The 8,500-nt window shown below is 41.6% G+C and overlaps 1 pseudogene; it reads left to right on the top strand.

Moving 5' to 3' along the window:
- The first annotated feature begins 4,487 nt into the window (after positions 1-4,487).
- Positions 4,488-4,998, top strand: LOC134382788 (FUN14 domain-containing protein 2-like; annotated as a pseudogene).
- The last annotated feature ends 3,502 nt before the right edge of the window (positions 4,999-8,500 follow it).

The following is an 8,500-nucleotide window of genomic DNA, read 5'->3' as shown; positions in this document are numbered from 1 at the left end:
GCCTGGGGCTTTTTTGATAATATTTATCCTGTTGTTAAATTTGTCCTTCAGATTCTAAATTGTTTTTTTCTTGTTTCATTGTGTCATCTGTCTGTATTTTCTTACATCTCATTGAGTTTCCTTAAGATTATTATTTGGAATTCCTTTTTAGGCATTTCATAGAATTTCTTTTCTTTGGGATTTGGTACTGGAAAATTATTATATTCCTTTGGGGATGTCATGTTTCCTTGTTTTTTCATGTTTCTTGTATCCTTATGTTGATGTCTGGGCACCTCATAGAACAGTCACTTCTTCTGATACTCTGGAGTAGCTTTTGAAGGAAAAGACTCTTTCCTGTAGATGTGTTCTATGGTGTTAGTAGGGTAGGTATTTTAAGTTTTGTTTTGGGTGACTACAATAGTGTAGTCTCCATATGATTTCTCTGACTGTGTTCTACATTAGTGTTGTCTATGAGAGCCTCCATGGCCTAGGTGCTTGGGTGCCTGGCAGCTGGAGTGGATGACACTGCACTGAGTCACAGGGTCATGGATGAGGTATTGAGCTCTTGATGGAAGGATTGGGGTGCTCTGCAGCTCCTCTGCTTAAGTGAGCTGCTCTGAATGGGGTCACTGGGGCTTTACGCTGGGCTCTGCGTCCCCCAAAGAGGCACTGGAATGCCCTGCACCACCTCAGCTGAAGTGGGCCACACTAGGTGAGGTTGCTAGGGCCATGGGTGGGACCTGTGCCCCTAAAGAGATGCTGACATGCTCTGTAGCTTCTCAGCTGTAGTTTGCCACTCTTGGTGAGGTCACAAGGTCATGAACAGTACCCTGCACTTCCAAGGATGATGCTGCGGAGCTCTGTAGCTTCATTGTTGAAGTCCAGCACTCTGGATGAGGTCGCTGTGGATGTGGGTGGGGCCCTGCACCCTCAAGAGTAACACTGATTTCCTCTGCAGGACCACTGATGGAGTGGGACACTCTGATTAAGGTCATTATGGTTGTGGGTGGAACCCCACACCCTTAAGAGGAACACTGGGTCACTCTGAAGTTCCTCAGCTGGAGTGGGCCAATTTGGACAAGGTCATTGGGGCCAGGGACAGGCACCTGCACCTCCAAGACAGACATTGGGTCATTTTGAAGTTTCTCAGCTACAGTGGGCCACCCTGTGCAAGGTTGCTGGGGTTGTGGGCAGGCCTCTGTGTCTTAAGAAAAGATTCTGGGTAACTCTGCAGCTCCCCGCTGGGGCAGGTAGCCCTGGGTGGGATCACTGGAGCCACAGATAGGGTTCTGTACCCCCAAGAGAGGCATGTGGGCACTCCACATTTTCCCAGCTGGAGTCCATTGCTCTGGGTGGGCTTGCTGGAGCTGTGCTGGGTCACTGTGCTCCTGGGAGATGTGCTCAGGTGCTCCACTGAAGAGAGAAGAGCTGCCAACAATGGTAGAAGACTATGATCAGTTGGCTCTCTGGGTCTGGAAAGTGTGTGCACTGGCTCCGTCTGCCCTGGTGGGTGGCCTCCACACTGCAGTGGGCTGCCTGAACCCAGGTTGCAGGGCCTGGACTTGGATGCCAGAGTCCTGGTGTGATGAGCAGGTATTTTGCTGTGGAGATGCTGGGGCTATTGGGCCCCAGAGCAAAATGTATTTGGGTGTTGGCTTTAATCCCAAAATGGTGAACTGCTATGGCAGCCTGGGACCCAGGGGATGAAGAGGCTCAGAGTGAATTCCCCCCCTTGATTAGTGCAGTCACGCAGCCTCCCAGCACCTCCCCACACTGGGCTCACGTTCTGCAAGGGCACAGGTTCCTTGTAGCTAAGATTGCAGGTGTCCACAGTGCAACTCTTGCTTACCTTTTCCCTGCAGGCAGAAATTCCCTCTGGGTCACTGCTTCTACTGGCTGGGGGATGGGGCAGTGGAGGCTGGGTATTTTCTTCCATTCTTTATGTGGCTATCCTGAGTCTTTGCTCACTAGCGTTTCTGTTACTCTTTTGATGTGCTCCAGCTCTCTCCTTTAGCTATTTTCATTCAAGCATAGTTGCATAATCGTTGTTTTGTCTGTCTTTGTGTGAGAGATAAACAGTAGGGTCTGCTAGTCAGCCATCTTGCTTTGCCCTTTCTCAATAATGAAACTTTCATAGTTCTATTTTCTCTCCTTGTTTTGCTTCTCATTCTACAAGGCTGCTCTGTCTCACATTCTGGCTGACTTTCAGTTTCTCTTGAAATTACTGAACTTATTGCTTCCATTTCTACCAGTTAAACTTAAGGACTTTGTCCACCTCTTAGCCAGACCATTGCTGACCCTTCTCAGTCAAAGATTAGATAAAGCAGGTAGACATTCCAGACAGAATGCAATATAATGTGTTTAAAGAATCACAGGTTGTTTGAACCTTCGGGAGCACAGATTAAAGCATAGAGGATATCAAGAGATGTGATGGATCAGATGGATTGGGAATATAGTGTGAAGAAAGTGGAATTGTGTGCTAACAGGTTTAAGCTTTATTATCTTTGTGATGGAGAGCTACTGAACAATTTTAAGGAAAGTAATGGGCCAGTCAGGGAGAGGGTTGATTAAGGAAAGACTGTAAGTGGGGGTGATCAGTTAGGCAGTTACTGAAATAATAGAATTAAGAAACTTAAACTAAGGAAGTGACAGTGAGAATGGAAAGGAACGAAAAGATAGAATGGATATGTTGAATTAAGTGTGGCTGGGGAGGAAAAATGGTCAGTCAGATCAACTTTGAGATTTCTGGAGTGGGTAAAAATGGTAACAGCTGCTAAGGTGGAGACTGTATTTGGTGGAAGAAGATACCGGAGGTGCCAGTGGGAACTCCAGGTGGAGATGTCCATTGGGTAGTAAGACTGGAGCTCAGAAAAGAGGTGAGGATTGGAAAGATGCACTTAGACATCACAATTATGTAAATGGTAGCTACAGCCTTGGGGGTCAATGTGACCACGCAAGGAAAAAGAATAGAGTGAGAAGAGAGCACTCAGGGCAGAACCCAGGGATTCATGGTGGAGAGAAAAGAAATCAGCCAGTGAAGAAGACTGGGAAGCAGAAATCAACTGTAATAGAAAAACCACAAGAGAGGCTGGTTTGGGGAAGAATGTATCATTTAGAAGAGTTTCAAGAGAAAAACTTTTGTCAATAATATTGAATGCCTCATAGAGGTCACATAAAATTATGTGTGTGTGTGTGTGTGTGTGTGTGTGTGTGTGTGTGTGTGTGTGTGTGTGTGTGTGTGTGTGCGCGCGCGTATGTATATATGTATGTATAGAAAATAAATACTGCTTGTCTGGATTTTCTGTGTGTAGGATTAATGAACCAAATAATTTTTATTTCTGTAGAACCTGAAGAACTCAAGTCTTTTTCAAATTCACTTCATAGGCTTATCTTCAGTCTTTGTTTGTAATTGATATATAAATACCGTTCTTGGGCCACCCCCATCTAATTTATCATTCTTTCAGGTTATTTTACTCTAAAATTATTTATTAGACCTTTATCAAGTGCCAGACCCTATCCTGGTCCCTGTGGATGCAAAGATAAACAGTCCCTGTCTCCAGGCCCACATAGTTGGCATTCCTGTCCTCTTTAATTAAACAACTAGAAGTCTTGAGGAGACTGGAAATACTGGGCCAGAGGGTAGCACAGAAGAGCTGTGCGGGTGAAGAGGCAGAGAAAACACTTGGGATAGTCTAGTTTTCAGCAGTTGCTTCCCCAACCTTATCCCTTGATACTCGTGGGCTCAGTTAAGCCATCTAAGGAGTTATGGCGGGAGGAGTGTTAAGGGACGCCCCAACCCCTACTGATCTTAACATATACATTCTGCTTCTGTACAAGTCACTTGCTAAAATAAATGGGGGAATAAACAGAGAAGCATGGCCAACGCCCTTTTAGGCGGCTCGGCCATTTTAGCCTGAAAAGTCCCTATGGGGAATCCAGGGTGGGGAGGGGCTACAGGGCTACCCACAAAATTATCTTATGTACCGCTGGCTTGCTTGCATTGGCTAGATTGTGTCAGGTGCGAAAAATTCCCGCCTAGCTAAAAATAAAAGCTGCTAGAGGTTTCAACTCAGGGCTGCACACTTCATTGGCCTGCCTAGCCCTGGCTGCCAGAAATAAACTCTTTTCCCTTTCCTATCACCCGGTCCTCGTGGGCAAATTTCTTTTACCCGTCGGACGTGGGCTATAACAGGAGTACTTAGCTGTGCTTTTCTGGCGTCTGGGACCATCTCCCCTGGAGTTCATCGCACTCCCCGACACCCATGCACGGAGGGACTCTGACTTTTCCCAGCACGTGAAGCAGGCACTACTTCCAGGAAAACAGGATCTCGCAGGCTAAAACAACCAGATATCTACTTACAAAGAAAAAATAACAAGTGATTACAGATTTCCTCAGAAGCAGCGTTTAAGACACCTAAAATACACAGCCGGCGCCCAGCCCCCTCTCCGGCCAGCAGTCGAAACCGGGACATCCGCCTGAGGGCCGGAGCCAGCAGGGGACACGCCACTCGGGGTCCTGCCTCTCCCGTCCTCTGGGCGTGTCCTCACGAGACGAGCTGCGGAAATGGCCCCATCCGGTCAAGGAGACTTTGAGGGAAATTTTGAATCCCTGGACTTTGCGGAATTTGCTAGAAAGCAGCTATGGTGGGACAAGCGGTTTGGGCAGGGATCAGGGCCCTCAGCCGAAAAGTATGTCGTGGCCACCCAGCTGTTAACTGGAGCCGTGACTGGAGGGTGCTCGGGTTTGTACTCCAGAAGTCTGGAAAGTTGGCTACAGCAGCTGTGGCAGGAGGATTTTTTTCTCCTTCCGCTTGCAAACCATAAAGGGTACACCAAAGTTGACTGTCAGCACTAGAGAAGGACATGAAGAAAGCCAAGGAGCAGCAGAAGATTCGTAAGAACAACCAGACACCTACCGAGGTCAAGAGCAAAACTGAGCATGTGCTGTCATTTGTGAAGGAGAAGGTTCTAGTGACTGGGGGACTTTTCGGAGGCTTTCTGCTAGGCATGGCATCTTAAGGAGGACGAGGTCACTTAGATTGTTCCTGTTTTGTGTTTTTTTTTTTCTTCAGCCAGCAGACTCTAAACTCCAGCATACCACATCAAGTCTCTGCTCTTCTCCCATTTCTTCCTCCCTGCTGTGGCAAATCTGAATGGCTTCTATAGGCATCTGTTGGTACAGCTCAATACAGCTCTACCATGAACTTGATGGTGACGGAAGAGACAGTAGGCGTCAGCTTTCCTGCCAGGACACTCCCTGCTTGGCTAATCTGTAGGTCTGTAAGAATGTTCCTTTTCCCCCTACATAAGATATTTATCAAAGCACCTTGCAGGATGGCTCACCATGAGGATGAATGGATCCTCGAAGTTTGTTCCAAACTGTTGATTTGGAAAAGAAATAAGCACATGGATACTTTATTATGTGCTGCATGAAAAGGGCTGAATACATTTGCCATTAAGCATAAAAAATATATATACTGACAATATGAAAAAAGAAAATGTTTTAAAAGGAAAAAGTAGAAAAATTTGTTATGGAAAATACGATGAATGGGATAAATAACATGTAATAGATGGGAGAAATATTATGAGGACCCTGCGGAGGTAATTAGCGTATTGGAAGATCAGATTGAGGCATTCTTAACAAAGGAAGGAGAAAAAAAGCCAAAGAAAATATAAGAGTAAAGGTAGGTGATAAGAAAGAGTGTAATTGTTAACATCTGGGTAAAAAGAGTCACCAAAACAGAAAAAAATAGAAATAGGGAGGAGAAAATATTTAAGGAAATAATGGAGATAAAATCCTCAAATTAAAGAAAGATGAAAAACCTAGAATGAAAAGACCAGTAAAACCCCAAAAATAAGAAATAAGAAAAAATACTTTACTTGGATCTATTAAATGAAAAATTAAAAATATCAAATCAGAAAGAAATTCTAAAAGCTTATAGGAAGAGTAGATTAAAGAAAAAAAAAAAGAATCAGGACCCAGAATGTTTTGTATAGCTAAAATATGAGTGCATGGTAAGCGTATTCTCAAGTATGCAAGGCCCCAGAAAACTTACCACACAAAGACCCACCCTGAGAACAGTTTCAGATAAAGCACTCAAGTAAAAGGGAAAAAAGTCTGAAAAGCATGTAGGATATATATGAAGTAAAAATCTTCAAATACTGGGTAATATTTGGGTTTACCTTAAAATATCTGTATTAGTTTTCTACTGCTCCCACAGCAAATTAGTGCAAACTTAGTGGTTTAAAACAACACAGATTTACCTTACAGTTCTGTAGGTTAACGTCCAACACAGTTGTCACTGGCTGAAATTAAGGTATCATCAGTGCGACATTCTTTCCTGGAGACTCTAGGGGAGAATTCACTTCTTTGCCCTTTCCAGCTTCTAGAGGCTGCCCCCGCTTTTTGGCTCATGGCCCTGTTCCTCCATTTTCAAAGCAGCAACATTGCCTCTCTCTAAATGTCCTTCCAAATAGTCACCTTTGATTCTGACTCTTTGAGGCCTTCTTCCACTTTTAAAGATGCTTGTGATTATATTGGGCCTACCTGGATAATGCAGGATAACCTCTCCATCTCAAGGTCTTTAACCTTAATCACATTTGCAAGGTCCCTTTACCATGCAAAGTAACATATTTGTGAGTTCCAGGAATTAGGACATGGGTGTATTTGAGTAGTCATTATTCTGCCTACCATAATATTCGTATGGGAGGAGGGAGGTGGAGAAATATTGATAATTTCCCCAAATTTAATATTCTATATATTAAGGGACACGAGAGCATGCCAGATGGAAAGATACATGCTAGGAGTGGATTAAAAGAAGCACTGAAAAAGTGGTATATATTGAAATGATAAACTATGAATATAGAAATAGATCTACATATATTAATAATTACAATAAATAAAAATGGACAAAATTTGCCTGTTAAAAGGGATTGTAATATTGTATAAAAGCAACACTGAAATCTAGAAACCACATTTAATCAAATCTAACATGCCATCGAATATTAGATTTATGTAAATCTTTAAAGATTTATTATGTAAATTTAAGAAAAATAGAAGAAATGCTATCAATCAAGTTATGACAAAAGGCTTCTGATCACTTAGACCTTATTTTTTGCTAGTTAAAAGAGCACTCCTAGATTTATTTAGACATATATTTTATCATGTATAATTCGTGTACACATATAGAAAGTAAAATATAAGCAAAATAAATCAAAGTGTTCAAAAATTTCATCACGTCCACCCAAGTCTCATGAATCACTTTTTATTTGTCAATATTATTGTTCAGTCTATCAAAAGCATTGTTGATTCAGCACTTCCTAAAATAACCCATAAAAGAACTAAAAGCCATTGGTTCTGAGCTCTTAAGAAAACTTTGTAATTATGTAGAGCTATCTATTTTGTTTACTCTTGCTTTATGAATGTTGCCAAAAATGTTTGATTCACACTTTCCCTACCCTTTTCCAACAACCATTTCAATTTTAGCAGCTAAAAGTGCCCTATTATGCTCTCCTGAGACTTGATTTCAAGCCACTGGCATCCATTCTTCTAGTCTGATACTGGCTCTTTTGATGCTTCTGCGTGTACAGGCAATGACAGCTATGCTACAAACGCCACCTGGCTAACAGAGATTGTAACATCCATTGATTGTAAGATGCATTCTGATTTCAAAGTTATCCTAATGCCACATTTTATATACATCTACATCTTGATGCATATGCCTTTTACAAGGACAGAAGACTTACGAATACAAAAAGTTTCAAAGTAAATGGATGAAAAAAGAAGTAAAAAATATGAGCTTGTATAGCTATATGTACCTGCATTGTCCAGTAAGATAGGCAACAGCCACATATGGCTACTGAGCACTTGAAATGTGGCTACTCTGAATCAAGATGTGGTCTACGTGTACAATCCATACCAGATTTCAAAGACAACACAAAAAATAATGTACAACATCTCATTAATAATTATTATGTTGATTATATTGATCATAATATTACAGTGATAATATTATGGATATATTGGGTTAAATAAAATGAATTATTAAAATTGACTTCACCTGTTTCTTTTACCTTTTTAATATGGTTCCAGAAAATTTGGAAGTACATATGTGTCTCGCATATTCCCATCAGACAATTCTGATATAGACTTTAAGAACAAAAGCACTATTAGGAAAATAGATGGTCAATATATAATGGTTAAAAGTTAAATTCACCAAGATGATGTAGAACTACTAAATATGTAGGTACACAATCAAATATGCTCAAAAATATTAAGTAAAATTTGGTAGAATTACAGGTAGAAATTGATAAATACAGGTATTATAATGAGAGGTTTCAATCCATTTGTCTCTACTATTGACAGGTGAGATTGTCAAAAATTCAGCAGTAATAAAGAGATCTAAACAACACAATTAATGAAGCTGAATTTAATGAACATATATAAAATTCCCTGTCTAAGATTAGAAAATACAGTTTCCTCTAACTCACATGAAACATTTACAGAAACTGATCACATAGC

Source organism: Cynocephalus volans, chromosome 7, assembly GCF_027409185.1.
Source record: "Cynocephalus volans isolate mCynVol1 chromosome 7, mCynVol1.pri, whole genome shotgun sequence".
NCBI classification, from domain to species: Eukaryota; Metazoa; Chordata; class Mammalia; order Dermoptera; family Cynocephalidae; genus Cynocephalus; species Cynocephalus volans.
Note: the sequence above shows the minus strand (reverse complement) of the source record. Positions and strands in the feature narration are given on the sequence as shown.